This window comes from Stenella coeruleoalba (assembly GCF_951394435.1).
Source record: "Stenella coeruleoalba genome assembly, chromosome: X".
In the NCBI taxonomy this organism is placed as follows: Eukaryota; Metazoa; Chordata; class Mammalia; order Artiodactyla; family Delphinidae; genus Stenella; species Stenella coeruleoalba.
The window spans coordinates 27,082,279-27,101,529 of NC_137152.1; the positions used below are offsets into that span (position 1 = coordinate 27,082,279).

General features: G+C 37.5%; 1 protein-coding gene across 2 annotated transcripts in view; it reads right to left on the minus strand.

The window, feature by feature from the left end:
- Nucleotides 1–1,868: 1,868 nt before the first annotated feature.
- Nucleotides 1,869–19,251, minus strand: part of LOC307180283 (uncharacterized protein) — a 516,275-nt gene continuing 498,892 nt past the window's right edge. For both annotated transcript variants that reach the window (XR_013825714.1, XM_079910459.1), the window contains one exon: nt 1,869–3,127. The gene's annotated coding sequence lies outside the window, so the exon portion shown is untranslated. The remainder of the gene's footprint in view (nt 3,128–19,251) is intronic.

Genomic DNA, 19,251 nt, shown 5'->3' on the forward strand with positions numbered 1-19,251 from the left:
TTTTTAAAAAACAAACAAAAAAACAGCATGGGGCTTCCCTGGTGGCGCAGTGGTTGAGAGTCCGCCTACCGATGCAGGGGACATGGGTTCATGCCCCTGTCCGGGAAGATCCCACATGCCGTGGAGCGGCTAGGCCCATGAGCCATGGCCGCTGAGCCTGCACGTCCAGAGCCTGTGCTCCGCAACGGGAGAGGCCACAACACTAAGAGGCCCGTGTACCGCCAAAAAAAGAGCAAAAAAAAAAAAAACAGCATGACATTGGCACAAAAGCAGACATACAGATCAATGGAACAGAATAGAGAGCCCAGAAATAAACCCATACACCTACAGTCAATCAATCTACGACAATGGAGGCAAGAATATACAATGGAGAAAAGGCGGCCTCTTCAGCAAGTGGTGTTAGGAAAGCTGGACAGCCTCATAGAAACAAATGAAGTTAGAACACTCCCTCATACCATATACAAAAATAAACTCAAAATGGTTTAAAAACTTAAATATAAGACAATATGCCATAAAACTCCTAGAAGAGAAAATAGGCCAAACATTTTCTGACATAAATCATAGCAACATTTTCTTAGGTCAGTCTCCCAAGGCAATGGAAATAAAAGCAAAAAATAAACAAATGGGACCTAATTAAACTTACAAGCTTTTGCACAGCAAAGGAAACTGTCAACAAAACAAAAAGACAACCTACGTACCGGGAGAAAATATCTGCAAACGATACAACCAACTAGGTGTTAATTTCCAAAATATATAATCAGCTCATACAACTCAATATCACAAAAACAAACAACCCAATCAAAAAATGGGCAGAAGACCTAAATAGACATTTCTCTAAATAAGGCATACAGATGGCCAACAGGCTCATGAAAAGATGCTCAACATCGCTAATTGTTAGAGAAATGCAAATCAAAACTGCAATGAAGTATCACCTCACACTGGTCAGAATGGCCATCATCAGAAACTTTAGAAATAATAAATGCTAGAGAGGGTGTGGAGAAAAGGAAACCCTCTGTTACATTTCTACACTGTTGGTAGCAGTGTAAATTGGTGCAGCCAGTATGTAAAACAGTATGGAGGTTCCTTAAAAAACTAAAAATAGGGATACCATATGATCCAGCAATCCCACTCCTGGGTATGTACCTAGAAAAAACAAAACCTCTAATTTGAAAAGATACATGCACCCCCAGTGTTCATAGCAGCACTGTTTACAATAGCGAAGACATGAAAACAACTCTAGTGCCGATCAACAGGTGATTGGTTTACGGAAAAAAAAAAAATACACACACACACACACACACACACACACACAATGGAATATTATTCAGTCATAAAAATATGAAATATTATCATTTGCAGCAATATGGCTAGACTTAAGATTATATTATACTAAGTGAAGGAAGTCAGAGAAAGACAAATATTATATGAAAGCAGTTATGTGTGGAATCTAATAAATAATACAAATGAATCTCTATACAAAACAGAAACAGACTCACAGACATAGAAAACTCACAGACATAGAAAAATAATACAAATGAATCTCTATACAAAACAGAAACAGACTCACAGACATAGAAAACTTATGGTTATCAACGAGGAAGGGGGGAGGAAAAATTAGGAGTATGGGATTAACAGATACAAACTACTGTACATAAAATAGATAAGCATCAACTATTTACTGTGTAGCCCAAGGAACTATAGTCAATATCTTGTAATAACCTGTAAAAGAAAACGATCTGAAAAAAAAAAGAGTTTTTTATGTTGTGACCAGTTATTTACAGTTAAATGAAAATGTGATTTGATAAACTTTTCTGATGTAAAGCATTTACTTAAGAATCTCAGATATAGGGGTTTATTATAAACTATTTTATTCATACATCATCCTTTTTTTAGATACTCTTTCAAATTCAAAGCACTCTTCAAAAATGCTTTCCTAATACATGAGAAATTAAACATAGCCTATTGGAATCAGTAAGGTTGGAAGATTCTTCAACAATTTTGAAACTTTAAAACTTTACATGGAAGCTTAGGAAGCCATCACCACAGTGCAGTGGGGCTCCAAACAGATGAGCACTATTGCATTCAATACTCATGAAATATACCTGACTAAAACATATTTGACAAGTTAGTCATGCTAGTGGAATGACTGGTGTATTAGACAGGATCCTCTAGAGAAACAGAACAAATAGGATATACATAGATAGATATACAGAAAGAAATTTATTATGAGGGATTGGCTCATGCAGTTATGAAGGCTGAGAAGTCCCACAATCTGCCATCTGCAAAATGGAGACTCAGGAAGGCTGGCGGTGTAGTTCCAGTCCAAACCCGAAGACCTGAGAACCAGAGGAGCCAGTGGTGTATGCCTCAGTTCCAGGAAAGCCAGAGAACAAGGAGCACCAATTTCTGAGGGCAGGAAAGATGGGCGTTCCAGCTCAAGCAGAGACCAAAGTCACCCTTCCTCCAAATTTTAGTTCTATTCAGGCCCTCAGTGGATTGGATGATGCCCACATAGAAAGGTGAAAGCAATCTCTTTCACTCAGGCTACCAATTCAAATGCTGATCTCTTCTAGAAACACCCTCACAGAAACAGCTATCTGGGCATCTCTTAGTCCATTCAAGTTGACATATAAAATTAACCAGCACAAGTGGAATATGTTTAGAAAATGATACCACAAAACCATTGCCATGGGAATCAAAAAGTACACAGATAAGAAATAACAAATATAAAAGCATTTCACAGGTATCTCAAGTAGTTGATCAAGTTATATTATTTTTCTGAACTTTGTGGTGCTTGCAGTATTTATCACCTTTCAAAATTTATAATTCGTTGTGATTTCTTTTCCCATTTTCATAGTCCTTTTAATACCTAATTTTTTAGTTTCAATTTTATATTCTCTTCTCTTAAAGAAGCTGTGCAAATCATACAAGTTTCAAGCGCCACAAAACCTGAATTTCTCCCCGACTGCGCCTGATTACAAGTGTGAGAACAGCCTTACTTACCTTTGTTATAACATCCGCTGCATAGTTAAGCTCCTAAACAGAACTGCCAATTTTCTAGATACATACTGTGCTTTTCATCTCGTAGCCATTTCATTGCCACTGCTGGGACAAGGATGGAACTAGGCTGAAAGCAAAGAGAGATGGTGTACTTAAGTCTATAATTTAAGTAAGTGACTTGAGAGTAGCGTAACTATACCATAGTAAATCTTGTAAAAATGTTGATCTTGATCTTACTTTTTATTTTAGTCCATTTTGTAATACATTTATAATAGCATTGAATGACAATCTGTACATTTTAAGCTGTGTATGTTATTTTTTATAACCAACAAGGAGAATCTATTATGTTCTCATCAGTACAGTGACAAACATTGAGTATTTTAATATACGGGATAGAATATTAGCTTTGAATCAGGCAGATCTTGTTCAGAACTGGGTTATACCTCTTACTCATTTTGCTTTGAGCAAGTTGTTTTATTCCCAAGCCTTTGTTTTATCCTCTATAAAATGTGAACTAAAAAATAGCTATCTTAAAGAATGGTTGAGAATGTTAAAAGAGATTTTATAAATGATTCCATTGCTTGGTTGTGACCCATGATAGGCACTGATGTATACGTTCTGGGTGTTACTATTATCAAAGATTCTTTCCATCATGGAATTAGTGAGTCATTTTATTATTACTTTGTATCTGCAGGGGATGTCCCTACTTTACAGGCAGAAGCAAAGGTTTGCTTACTGTAGGCTGCCAAATAATTCTTTTACCTTTGTCCTAGAAAATAGTTTTATGTTGTTACCAGTGAAGAAGACATTGTGAGAGGATCATCTAACTAGAATAACTTGTAACATGATAAGCAATTAAAGTTGCACCATTGTTTTGATGACTAGCTTCTATACTAAAAGATTTATGGTATGTACTACTGTCCTATTCTTGGCAGGCCAGTGCTTGCTGCTATTCACAATAGCTTAGCATCAATTCACATAATTAAGGTTCAATGAATTAGCTGTAGCTGAGTAACACAATACACATTGTACCTATAAAAATATACTTACCGTGTAAATACGCTTATAAAATATCTGTAGGTCAAACTTATACCATTGGCTCAACTGTCATCCCTTCTTATAAAAGATTCTGTCTTAGCCATATTTGGGGTAAATGATTCTATCTCTGTGGCTACAGCTGATTGGATCAAGAGTGGACACTTGACAACCGGAATACCTCTCTGGGGAATTTGGAATAAGAACATTTTAGGCTGTGTCTGCAGATATCAGACCCGCCATAATGAATCAAGACTAGATTTGGCAGTATAGAAGTTTAAAGCTCTATACAAACCTAAGTAATGGGGTAGCAAATCCTAAGTATCTTCAGGGCAAGTCAGTGTTCAGAAAGGAGGCTGGGGTAGGCTTGCAGAATAAAAACAAAGGTATGGCACACTGTGGATGAGAGAGAGGGAAGATGATAAGGGAGTGTGAGCAAGAAAAAGAGCCAGAGAGTGAAAGAGTAAGTGTAAGACTATATGCTTGATGATTTTTTAGTTTCTGTAAAATTCAGCTACACTTCCAAATATTGGGCCCTGTAAGATTCTCCTCCTACTAGAGAGTAAAATAAATTCCCTATTTATTTTAAGTAGTTTGAGTGAGTGTTTTTTATAACCATGTGATTGCTAATTAGAATTCTAACAATTATATATTTCATATCTGTACAGGGTCTGAATCAAGCTAAGCAAGATATCTTTAGAAATATTAAAAACTGCTACTGTAATATGGAAGGTTTAATTCCTCTATCTATAGTAGTTTGTTATTGCTGCTGTAACAAATTATCACAAATTTGTTACTTAAAACGACAGAAATTTATTATCTTACAATTCAGGAGGTCAGAAATCACAACAGGTCTCATAGCACTAAGATTAAGGTGTCAGCAGGGCTGCATTCCTTCTGGAGAATCCATCCCTTGCCTCCCCCAGTTTCAAGAGGCTGCCTGCATTCCTTGGCATGGGCAGCATCATTTCAATCTCTACTTCCATCATCACATCTCCTTCCCTAACTCTGATTCTTCTGCTTCTCTCTTATAAGGAAACTTGCGATCACATTGGGTCCAGTCAGATAATTCAGGATAATCTTCCCATCTCAGAATCCTCTACTTAATCATATCTGAAAGATATGCCACATAAAGGAACATATTTACAGGTTTGGGAGACTAAGTCATAGGCATCTTTGGGGGAATATTACTCCACTTGCCACACCATCCAGGATAATAGTATTTGAATGGTTTTGTAATCCATGTTTTCACTCATGTTTATATGCTTAAAATTATCAGAGTTTATGGTAAGATAAGAGTAATAAATCTAAACTTTATAGTGTTTATAAACTTTGCATATCTGTTGGAGGGTAATATAGCATACAAAAAGATAGATGCTCTACCTTTAAACATATTTTAATGATGAAATATTTGGTAATCTTTCAAAGGAAAAATTCTTGACTGGATGCAGCTAACATTGTGATCTTAATCATTACCATATGTCTTGAAGATACTTTTAAAATATGACATTTATTTTTTTTAAATTAATATTTGATTTCCAGGTAAGTATTTACAATTTTGATCCCAAAGTGTTTCACTTCCCTGTAATACTTTGAAATATACAACATGAATATGAAATTAGACAAAGAAGACACTGGTCATCTATAACTCACCTTCAATTTATTTAGTCACCAGCCAGACATCTCTTGTTTTTTATGAAACACGAAATAGCATCCCTGCTTTTATGTAGATGTCCACTAATAATTTCAACTAATGACTGTATTTTATTTAGTAATTTTCCAAATTTTAATTCTTTCTACACTTACATCATGAGTTTATAACTTCAGAGTATTTGTTTGAATATTTATCATGCTTTTTTAACAGAATATTGTGCTATAAAAATATTAAAAGAAGAAATATATTCTCCACCTTCCTGCTAAAGGTCCCAGAGGTATTTGTTTATTCAAAGAAATGAAGTTGTTGGCTGGGAATTTTAGCTAATATATAAAAGCAGCTCTAACACTCCCCATTCATTTTGAATGGGTTATTTTTTGTTTTTTTTCCTTTCTGTACGCGGGCCTCTCACTGTTGTGGCCTCTCCCATTGCGGAGCACAGGCTCTGGACGCGCAGGCTCAGCGGCCATGGCTCACGAGCCTAGCCGCTCCGTGGCATGTGGGATCCTCCCGGACCGGGGCACGAACCCATGTTCCATGCATCAGCAGGCGGACTCTCAACCATTGCGCCACCAGAGGAGCCCTGAATGGGCTATTTTGAGGGTAAAAAAGAACATAAAATCAAGGAGTATTTAGGAGATATAGACATATTTCCTTTTGGTATAAAGCAGAATTACTTAGAGTCCCATAGGTATTTTTCACAAAATAAAACCAGGACCATAAAAGATTATAGGTCAGTGAGGAACTTATTCAATCTTATTGGAAATTAAAGTAGACTGCATGTGTCAGGGTTCTCCAGAGGAACAGTACCTATAGAATGTGTGTGGGTGTATAATTTTTTTTTTTTAAAGCAATTGGCTAACTTGATTATGGAAGCAGAGAAGTCCAGACCCAGGAGAGCTGATAGTGCAAATTCCAAGCTGAGTTCAAGACTGAGTCCCAAGGCAAGAGAAGACTGATATTACAGCTCAGAAACAGTCAGGCAGAGGGAGAGAATTCTTCCTTACTTAGCCTTGTATTCTATTCAGGCCTTAAACTGATTGGATGGGTCCCACCCACATTGGGGAGGGCAATCTGCTTTGCTTAGCCTACTGATTTAAATGTTAATCCCATCCAGAAACCCCCTCACAGACACACACAGAAATAATGTTTAATCTACTATCTGGGCACCTTGTGGCTCAGTTAAGTTGACAGCTAAAATTAACCACCACATAGATTTTTAAAATATTCTGAAGATTGTAGAAAATTTAGTTGGTTGCATTTAAAATTAATTGATACTGCTTTCTAATAGTTCACAGTCTAATATGGATCGAGGTTGGGAAAGAAAAAGTAGAAATTCAAATATCTTTCTACAGTAGAATATGATAAATATCATGAAAACAGAGGAAAGCTAGGTAAATACATAATGCCAAATCCCAGTTTTAATAATGGTGGCCAGGGCAAGGCAGATGCTAGCAGACGTGGACTTGTTAAATTTGGTGTCCTGCATGTTAGGGTGGAAGAATCTGTCTTGAGAAGTTAGAGGAATTAAAGGATCATAGAACTGATGAGAGAAGCCTGGCCTTGCTCTGAAGAATAGAGTGGGTAAGCACTTTGTTGCAATAGAACCCAGCAAACAAAAAGGCACTGATGGACCGGAGTGACTTATTACCCCCTATGCCATACCTCAAATTTAATTCTACTCACAAGGGCATAGTAATACACACTGTGGCAGATACTGTTACTGTCTGGACCACATCTCCTCCGCTCACCTCTCACCTCATCTAAAGCTATAGTGGACTACACTTTACAAACTCCCAGGATGCCAATTTAAGGGCACCATTGTCTCTCTACTTTTCTGCCTCAAGGTTTCCTCCTGACTGATGATAAGTCCAATCAGGGTTTTAGTGCTCTCAAGGAAACACATCAACCAGCGTAGGATGGGAGTCTGTAGTGAAATGCTCCAGCCTCCACTCCTATGCAGGAAGCCAATTCCATAGGGAATTCTATATAATTCCTCATAAGGTACACAGGGAGACAGCATATTTGTTCATGGGGAAAACCGGCTCCTTATTGGTCTTCCAGTCTGACATTACATTCCCTGCTCTCTCCTTTATCCTTCTATGGATAACCTGCCAAATAAATATCCTATTCCCTCAAATTGCTGCATGCTCTGCTGTTAGGAAGATCCAAACTAAGATACACACTCAATTTAATGCATATAGTTCTACTGTTTTATGCTCCTAATTGCCCTCTGAGAGATGTAGGGTGTGGTGGGGATTGAGGGACAAGCTCTGGAGTTGTTGTCAACTCCATTTTACTGATGAAGAAAAGACTTTAGATAATCTGAGTAATTCTCCCAAAGTCTAATAATTGACAAAGTCTTCTTTGATGTGCTAAATAGAACCTTGGCAACACACAAAAAAAGAATGAATCATTTCCCAAAGGAGTTCTGTGTGCTTTAATTTTATGTATAATTTCAATTTAATGTGTCGGATCTTGCTAGCTTAAAATATTTCAGCTAAACCTCATTAATTTGGACTCCATTAATTTATGCTTTGTGATAACTTGTAAATGTAGGAGTGAAATTTATGTTCTCTGTAAAAATATTATTATCTAATCTAAGGTATAAATTTTTAATAAGACCAAATCATTTCCTCAATCCCCACCTTGCCATCATCATTTAATGTTCTATGATATCCAATAAAAAAACAACGGACATTAGGCACACTGAATTTTAGGATGCTTTATTGCTCTCAATGCTCTCCAGGACCATGAAATCAAGCTCTGCCCCATTTCAAGTTACATTCAGAGAAGGAATATAACTTTGTATATTTTTTCCAATTTTTAGTTTGGTATATTTTTTCCAATTTATTTTGTATATTTGTATGTTTTTTCCAATTTTTAGTTTTTATCAATATTTAATATGTATTTATACAGCACTAACTATATGCCAAACACTATTCTAAATGTTTTACAAATAGTAACTCATTTAATTCTTACACTAACCCTTTGAGGTAATACCGTTATCCTCATTTTACAGATGAGAAAACTGGGGCACAGGGAAATTAAGTGATTTGATCAGTGTCACACAACTAGTAAATGGCTAAGCCTGGATTCAAACTCAGGGAACTTGGCTCTGAAGTCAGAAGTCAGTGCTCTTAGCTACTAACAATGCCTTGAAAATCTTTAAATCCTACCTCATTCAGTCACCATGACAACCCACATTCCACAATAAGCAGTCCTTTGTAAGGAAAAGCTGAAGAGGAGGGTTTTAAAGTACACTTTTCAGGGATGCTCGTGAGTCCTAATTCCACAGAAGTGATTAAGTTATTTAGGTACCAGTTGCTTCTAGATGCCTTCATGTGCCTTTTAAGACTTTTTAAGTCCATGTCACAGCCCTTTGATGAGGAAACACTGTGACCAAGAAAGGCTTTTGTAACAAAGAGAATGGATAAGAACTACTACGAGGTTTTGGAGTGTATCATCTGAAAAATGAATGACAAAGAAGGGAAAGCCAGCAGATTCAATAGTCATTTGCCCATTCAAATCATGTGTGAATATTAGGCCTTCATAGGTTAGTCAAAATTTCCACCAGTATAAGGATTTGGTAGAGCCAGTCAGAGAGAGAAGAATTTTGCAGTTGTTTCTAGAGCTGAGCTAGGAGAACTGTCAAACTGAAAGGAGTTATTTTCCAGACTAACTCCCCTTGCCCCAAAATGCTTTTGTGGATTTTATAACATGTGTTGGGGAGGAAATATTTTCCCTTCCTCCCTTCTAGGTTCATTGGCTGGTCTAATAATGAAATTGACATAAGAAAGGTTAACAGGAGAAAAATAAATTTAACTATGTACCTATGGGAGCCCCACAAAGATATAAGACCCCCAGGAAGTCTGGTAATTGAAGCCTACATACCATCCTGAGCTATGGAGAAGGGGGGTAGGGTTTTAGAACTTCAAAGGCGAGGAAGACAATTCACAAGAAGATGAGAGGAGTAAATGTTTGGTATACAAATGTTTGCCATGCCATGCAGGTAAGTATTTCTAAAAAAAAAAAAAAAAAAATCTCTGGTAATAGTTCTCTTTCTGGTACAGGCCACCTATTTAAATACTTTTAGGATGTTAAAGGAGAGCTAAAAACCTCTTCCTGAACCTGCAGTGTCTTGATTGCTTTCAGCTCAAAATAATCCCCATGCCAAAGTGGCATATTTTGGGGGTGGTGTATTCTGTTTCCCTTCATATGTCAGTGTTCTTATTTGCAAAAGTTCTTATTAAAAGGCTTAGATTTTCTAAAATAAATTATCCAGCTTTATTCTTTTATCAACAGTTTTTCTATACATTATTTTAAGAAAAAAAAATTGCTTTCCTCCTTAAATGTTCTTGCTGACTGTTTTCATAAGCCTCAATGACATTTCTCCACACTTAAATTTGATTGTACAGATTAAGGCCACTAGAATATCATTTACCCTCCTAGAACATTATTTTCCTGAATAAATGATTCCCTAGAGTTCTGAAAGAAGATTAACACACTGAGCAGAACACCTTAGCTCACAAGGGAGTCTGATTTATTTACTCATTAGGATTTACTTAGAAGATACTACAAAGACTAAAATCCTCAAGATGGAACAGAATTATGTGATGGTACAATAACACTCATTTTATTGATTTGACTTTGATTTTCTAACCCTGTGTCTTGTGATTGTCTCTTTTTCTTATTAAGGTTACAACATCATAATGTTAGAAGCTGTGACAAGAATAATGAAGCCCAGCTTCCTCATTTTACATCTAATGAAACAAAAGCCCTTGCTTCCAATCCAGTGCTCTGTCCAGTAAACATCTCCCATTAATCATGACATGTTTATCTTCAAACATAAACTCCTTGGTGAGAGAAGGGTGTGTTTCAAAAATATATGCACATATAAAATATTCACAAATGTTAATTAATTATGGTGTTGATGGAATAAACATCAGTAGTTTTATATTTGACTTATTAACGTAAGGCCAACTGGCCCGAGGCAGGGGAACGCAATCAGACTCACAGGTTGCATCAGACCGAAACTTTCCGGACCACCCAGTTCCAGAAACTGACCTGGTGACTTTCCGGACCACCCAGTTCCAGAAACTGACCTGGGCACTTTCCACCCGGCCCAGCCTTCCCGCCTTTCGAGGGGCGGGACTAACGGTCCCAAGACTGATGCAAGCGGCACCGGATATTGCCAGGATACCCGAAGAGACCACGAAATAAGGAATAACCTGCGCCCTCCCGGATTCACCACACCCCTTTCCCTTCTTCCCCTATAAATTCTGCCCAAACCCTCGCCCGGGAGTGACTTCTCTGGCCCCTTTCTCTTGGACCACTGAACCTCGCCCGGGAGCGCTCCCTAATAAAGCTCACTTGAAGCTTTCCTCTGTTTCGCGGTGCCGTTTGTTAAGATCCGATCTTACAATTAAGAAACACAGACTGTTGATCTTAGTTGAAATACCAGATCTCAAGGAAATTTTTCAGAAGTGTCTATTTTATAGTTTGATACTGATTTTATAAATACATCCCTCTTTTGGGCAGCATTGACACTTTTATTATACTTTCCACTGGAGAAGTTATTTGGGTATATGTGTATGCAGAGCAGAAGTGGAGGAGTTTTATAAGCAACCACGCATTTGTTCTGAGAGGTAGCATAAAGGCAACATAAAACAAATTAGAGATAGAAAAAGTTCTACAAAAGAAAGAAAATGTGTTTGTGGTGAAAACCAAAATAACAAAGTTGCTTGCACAGAGAAAGACTATTCCATTCAAAAGGCAGAGAATTCTGACAAGAATTCTGACAAGAATCAGATGATCACAGTGTCTATCAAAGCACAAGGTGATGCCCCTCTCCCCCCGCCCCCTCCAGCAAGTGGATACAGAATCCCAGCTGGCCTGACTAAAGATGTGCATATTAATCTATCAGAGACTGATGTCATCAAATGCCTGTATCAAGCCACTATTTCCTCTTGAACTTGATCTTGTATCAATCAAGCAACCTTCAGACAATTTGCCTTCCATCTAAAGAAAGGGGATGTGCTAATCTTATCATTCAGTGCAAATCTCTGTTTCACTGGACAGTTTCTTTTTCCTCATAATATGTTGCTGGGGAGGAAAATTTTTCATTTTACCTTTCCAGGTTCTGTGGAAGGTCAAACAATTAAAATGTTATTAACAGGAAAAAAACAAATGTAATTTCATACACATGGGATTCCCATAAAAATAAGAGACCCAAAAGGCAGCCAGGTGATTGAAGCTTATATAACATCCTTAGCTAATAAGAAAAGGAGTGGGGTCTGGGGATACAAAGAAAAGAAGGCCATTCACAGGAAGGCAGAGGAGGTGTCTGGAAAACAAAGGTTGCCCTGTTATGCAGATAAGTTTCTTAAGTAAAAAGGTATTTCTAATAATTCTCTCCCTGGTATAGGCCCCCTTTCCAATGCAAATTTTGGCAGTTGAGGATGGGGAGGTAAAGGATTTTTCCTGAATGTGCTGGGTTTTCATTGTCTTTAGCTCAAAATAATCTGTAACTGAGCAGGACCCTATGGGGCCTTCCTGGGACAGGCCTTCCACCATATCCTCTGCTTTAGCTCCTCTCTGAAGTACCTAGATAATAGTATTTGATGCACATTTCCTGAGTTGTTTTGCAGATGTGAAAACCCCACCACCAAATGGAAGATGTTAACTACTTGATGACCATGAGTACATAGCCCCAGGCCTCCTGGAGCCTAAGGACTGGTAATGTTAACCCCTGTGATGCCACCCTGCTGCCTCACCATCAACCAATCAGAGAATTGTGCACAAGCTGATCTTATACCCTGCGACCCTCCTTCTCCTGGCCTTTAAAAATGTTTTGCTGAAACGTTTAGGGGAGCCTGAGGCTTTTCAGGGCATGAGCCATCCATCTCCTTGCATGGCCCTGAAATAAACCTTTCTTTGCTCCAAACTCCGACGTTTCAGTTTGTTTGGCCTCACTGTGCATCCGGTACACGAACTTGCATTAACAAATCTCATGCCGATGTGGGATGTGGCATATTTTGGAGTGGAAAAATTCTGTTCCCCTTCATTGCCATCAGAGTCTTGTGAGTTGACCTAGCAAATTTAGTCTCTGTGATTTTAAATATTTCTATAGTGAGTCTAAATATTTATATGTTGTAAAACCAAGGGGCATAGGTAATACTGTAGTTAATTCACCAAGATAAAGATATATCATGAGGCATTTTGGAAACTGGACATCTACCTTTCTTCATGGGCAAAGAAAGTTTTTCAACTGTTTTACTTTCAGGTTTCCAGAATAGATACTTATTCTACTTTTAAGTATGCTTTTGTTTTTCAGATCCATATTATTAATTCATAAGTACACCACCACTATATTTATCACTATGGTTTTATGCCTACAATTGTATAAAATCATCCAAATTAATGTTTGACACTATGTTACTTATAGCTGAAAGCTGTGGACTGTTGGCAAACTTCCAAGTTTGAGATTTACTAGTATCTTGAAGGTTCTGGTTACCTGAGATGTTGTCCTTGGTAGGTAGACACAGGACCTAAAAATGGATATAATACCTTTTTTCTTTTTTCTTGATGGATCACAACTAGTTTCTTAAACTTCCTTTGGAGGAAAGAATCAATGTATTTATAAGAGTGAATATATTTTGTCAAGACTCTCGTATTATTTATAATAAAATCTGATGTCCCATTAAGAGCTTGTATAAAACTTTACCTGTAAAATTAAATTATGTTCCCAAGTAATGGAAATTTGTGAATTCTATACTCTGCAACTGTAATATTGTGACTTATAAGAAATATATATTTGGTCATTCAGATGACCAAATTCTATTTCTCATATATATTTGGTCTTCATCCACAGTTCCTGCCTCACAGCTCTCAAAATCCTTGGAATTTCCTGAGAAAATAGCAATGGAATATCTTTTGTTATAATATTTGGTCTCTTGCCCTCAGTTCCTAAAATCCCTTCAGAGCCATAAAAGTGAAATAGGTGTGTTATCATTCATAACAAGTCCCTTTCTACCACAACTGGGTTTATGTTAGCGAAATGACTTTTGGAAAGCACCTAAGGATGGATGGAGGCTGGCTGCCAGGGGAACCAACCACAAATAGAGGGGTGGAACTTTCAGTCCCACCCCCTGATTTTTGGGGAGGGGAGAGGGACAGGAGGTTGAATCAATTACCAATAGTCAATGATTTAATCATTCATGCCTATATAATGAAGCCTCCACAAAAACCCAAAAGGACTGAGCCCAGAGCTTCCAGTTAGTGAACACGTGGAGATTTGAGGAGAGTGGCACTCAAAGAGAGCATGGAAGCTTCGTGCTCTTTACCTTACCTTGCTATACTCCTCTCTTCACCCTGGCTGTTTCTGAGTTATATCTTTTTATAATAAACCATAATAAATCAGTGATTTAGTGAGTACAAGGTTTCTCTGAGTTCTGTGAGCCACTCTAGCAAATTAATCAAACCCAAGGAGGGGGCTGTGGGAACCTCAGCTTTAGAGCCAGTCAGAAGTACAGATAACAACCTGGATTTGCAAGTGGTGTCAGAAGTGTGTGTGTGTGTGTGTGTGTGTGTGTGTGTGTGTGTGCGCACACAAATGCGCAGGGGGGTGGGCAGTCTGCTGGGACTGAGCACTTAACCTGTGGAATCTGATGCTATCTCTGGGTAAATAGTGTCAGAATTGAGTTGTTTGGTGGTGTGAGGGCACCCCACACACACATCAGAATTGAGTACTGATCCAAACAGCAATACATCAGAAAAATCTTACATTGTTATTAATAGCTATAAACATGCATTAAAACATATTGTTCATATGCCTAGATTATCACTAAATCAACTCTACAGCATCACTTTCTAACAGAAGTTTCTGTGATGATGAAAATGTTCACATAAAACATTGTATCACCTAAGGATGCTACCAGCGAACTACTAGGGCTCTTTAATGCATTCGGTACAGTTGCAGGATACAAAATTAATATACAGAAATCTGTTGCATTTCTATCACCAACAACAAAGTATTGTAAGGAGAAATTAAGGAAACAATCCCATTTACCTTCACATCAAAAAGAATAAAATACCTAGGAATAAATCCACCTACAGAGGCAAAAGACCTGTACTCCAAAAAGTATAAGATGCTGATGAAAGAAACCAAAGATGACACAAACAGATGGAAAGATATATGGTGTTCTTGGATTGGAGGAATCAGTACTGTTAAAATCACCATACTATCTAAGGCAATCAACAGATTCAATGCAATTCCTACCAAAATACCAATGGCATTTTTCAAAGAACTGGAAGAAATAATTTTAAAATTTATATGGAAACACAAAAGACCCTGAATAACCAAAACAATCTTGAGAAAGAAGAATGCAGCTTGAGGAATCAGGCTCCCTGATGTCAGACTATACTATAAAACTACAGTCATCAAAACAGTATGGTACTGGCACAAAAACAGACACACAGATCCATGGAACAGGACACAGAGCCCAGATATAAGCCCACACACATATGGTCACCTTATCTTTGACAAAGGAGGCAAAAATATACAATGGAGAAAAGACAGTCTCTTTGTTAAGTGGTGCTGGGAAAACTGGACAGCTACATGTAAAAGAATGAAATTACAACATTCTTTAACACCATATACAAAACTAAACTCAAAATGGATTAAAGACCTAAATGTAAGACCAAATACTATAAAACTGCTAGAGGAAAACATACGCAGAATTCTCTCTGACATAAATCGCAGCAATAACTTTTTGGATCCATCTCCTAAAGTAAAGGAAATGAAAGCAAAAATAAACAAATGGGACTTAAACTTAAAAGCTTCTGCACAGGAAAGAAACCATTGTCAAAATGAAAAGACAACCCACAGAATGGGAGGAAATATTTGCAAATAATATGACAGATAAGGGATTAATATCCAAAATATATAAACAGCTCATACAACTCAACATCAAAAAACCAAACAACCTGATTAAAAAATGGGTAGAAAAACTGAATAGACATTTTTCCAAAGAGGAAATGCAGATGGCCAACAGGTACATGAAAAGATACTCAACATCACTAATCATCAGGGAAATGCAAATCAAAACCACAATGAGATATCACCTCACACCTGTCAGAATGGCTATCATCAAAAAGAACACAAATAGCAAATGCTGGTAAGGATGTGGAGAAAAGGGAACCCCTTGTATACTGTTGGTGGGAATATAAACTGGTACAGCCACTGTGGAAAACAGTATGGAGGTTTCTCAAAAAACTAAAAATAGAACCGTTATATGACCCAGCAATTCCACTCCTGGGCATATATCCAAAAAAAACCAAAAACACTGATTTGAAAAGATACATGCACCACGATGTTCATAGCAGCATTATTTACAATTGCCAAGATATGGAAGCAACCTAAGTGTACATTGACAGATGAATGGATAAAGAAGTGGTATATATACACAATGGAACATTACTCAGTCATAAAAAAGAACAAAATTTGGGCTTCTCTGGTGGCGCAGCGGTTGAGAGTCCGCCTGCAGATGCCGGGGACACGGGTTCGTGCACCGGTCCGGGAAGATCCCACATACCGCGGAGCGGCTAGGCCCGTGAGCCATGGCCACTGAGCCTGCGCGTCTGGAGCCTGTGCTCCGCAACGGGAGAGGCCACAGCAGTGAGAGGCCCGTGTACCGCAAAAAAAAGAACAAAATTTTGCCATCTGTAGCACCATGGATGGACTTGGAGGGCATTATGCTAAGTGAAATAAGTCAGACAGAGAAAGACAAATACTGTGTGATCTCACTTATATGTGGAATCTAAAAAGTACAACAAACTAGTGAATATAACAAAAAAACCAGCAGACTCACAGATATAGAGAACAAACTAGTGGTTATCAGTGGGGAGGGGAGGGAGGTGGAAGATAGGGTGGGGGAATGGGAGGCACAAACTCTTGGGTGTAAGATGGGCTACAAGGATGTATTATACAACATGGGGAATATAGCCAATATTTTGTAATAACTGTAAATGGAAAGTAACCTTTAAAATTGTATAAAAAATATAAAACAACAACAAAAATACAGTATCACCAAAATGGTTGCCCTAGCTACTTATCACTATTGAGCACCTGAAATGTGGCTAAGGCAACAGAATAACTGAATTTTAAATTTTACTTATTTTTATTAATTTAAATGTATATTGTTATATGTGGCTAGGGGCTCCAGTATTAGACAGTACAGCTCTATAGGACATATAGGGAGACTAGAATTTTGTCTTATAAATGTACTGATTAATTTTAAGAAAAAAAAGTGAGCAAGTTAGAACATGTGTTTGTAAACAACTGAGTGAAATCCTTACAGATATCAAACTATGTTTCATTAATTGAAACTGTCTTAAGGTTAAGTACTATAAATGTCTAGTTTTGGTACTCCTTTATTTTGAAACGATAGCATTCATTACTTCTTATATTACTTTTCAATCATTTGTTATATTAATCATGGGGATCTCTGTCAACTAAAATTATGTTTTAAAACTTAAATTATATTTCCTAATCTTCATGGTGTATAGAATTTTTGTTAGCAATCTAGAAAACGTTGTTGATGATTACCAACTGTATTAAGTGAAAGGGCTTCCCACTACCCAACGTAACATAATATCGAATAATATCTCCTTTTCTCTCTCTCTCTCTATATATATATATGTTATAATCCTGATGATTTTTTAAAAAAACTATCTTCTACATGCTAAATGTCAATGTGTGTATTTATATATGGTAAATCCTAGCCATTTTTGCAAATGTTTTGATCCCACAGGCTTCTAAATAAAAATGTTATCAAAATAAACAGCAAAAGTGAGGAGATAGTAGGAAATTAGAAAATATATGTTTATTTCCCCTGCTTGTTTTTTCTTCCTAGTTAGATGAGCCAGGTATTAGAGGAGAGAAAAAAATAGGCTAAACATGAAAGGTTGGACTGAACTGGTATATACTAGATTGAGAGAACTGAGTTGCATAATATTGAAGCTTCCCAGAATATCACCGATTACTTAACTTTGGACTCTGCATAGCAACTGCTATAGTGCCAATTACGAAAGTGCAAAGCACGAGATGCAATGCCTAGATAGTACTGTAGTGGCTTCACTCAACCTTGAAATCCATTTTTCCTATTTTTACAGGAGTACCCAGGAGGAGGGTAGGAAATTGTCAGTAAGAATACTGCATTACCTGTTCCCAGAGGAAAATTTCTGTGATAAATAAAATCCAGCTTCTAAAGGTTTATATAAAAAGTGCATAGCTAAAACTGTCACCCTATAAACCAATTTATGATGCAATTTATGACAGGCTTGAAAAGAATGAGAAGGGAAAGTGGAACAGGTTGCCCATCTAATTGGTACCATTCACTGGAGACTATCTTAGGGCCCGAATAATCCTTCCTAAATCAGAAACAGAGTTCAAATTATACATTTTTTCTCAGTGTTATTGAAAAATAATTGGCACACCTCTCTCTATAAGTTTAAGGAATGATAGTTTGATCTACACATTGTGAAATGATTACCACAATAGGTGCAGCTAACGTTCATTTTCTCACACAGATACAATAAAAAAAAAAAAAAGAAGAGAAAAAAGAGAAAAAAATTCCCCTTGTGTTGAGAACTCAAGATTTACTCGCAACAACTTTCCTATATATTGTATAGCAGTGGTAGCTATGGTCATCATATTGTACATTGCATCCCTAGTACTTATTTATCTTACAACTGGAAGTTTGTATCATTTGATCATCTTTCTCCAATTCCCCTTCCCCCCACCGTCCACCTCTAGTAACCACAAGTCTGGTCTTTTTTCTATGAGTTTGTTTGGTTTTTTTCAGATTCCACATATTAGTGAGATCATACAATATTTGTCTTTCTCTGTCTGACTTATTTCACTTAGCACAATACCTTAAAGGTCCATCCATGTTGTCACAAATGGTACGATTTTCTCAATTTTTTATGGCTGAATTATATATATCGATATCAATTTCTTGAAGGATTTATGCATCTGTGGACACATCTATAGACACAGGTTTTTGCACACCTTGGCTATTTTTTTTTTCTCTTAATTCATTTAACATGTATTAGAAATGACTCTGTGCAAGGCTTGGTCCCTGCCCTCAAGGAACTCACAGTCTAGGGAAACAGACACATGACCATCACAGTGCCTTGTGTAAATGCTGCAGTAGGAGAGCAGACACAGGGTTAGAGAGGCAGAGGGAATGGCAGTCTCTGCTTAGCTACCTAGGCTGTCTTGTGGTGTAATGGAGTTCACCAGGCAGCCAAGGAGGCCCGATGCATAGTGCACCCGGAAGCATCAGGATCTGAACGAGCATAACGTGTTCAGGAAATGGTATCAATACAAAGTAGGTTCTGTCCTGGGGATGATGGGAGGGAGGCTAGGGCAAGATGATGAAAGAATCTGCATGGCACACAAGGGGCTTTGGTGAGAGAAGCCATGGAGGTCTTTAAGGAGTGAGCTTATTAAAGATGTGTTTTAGAGAGAAAATGCTGCCAGAAACGGGAAGAATTTT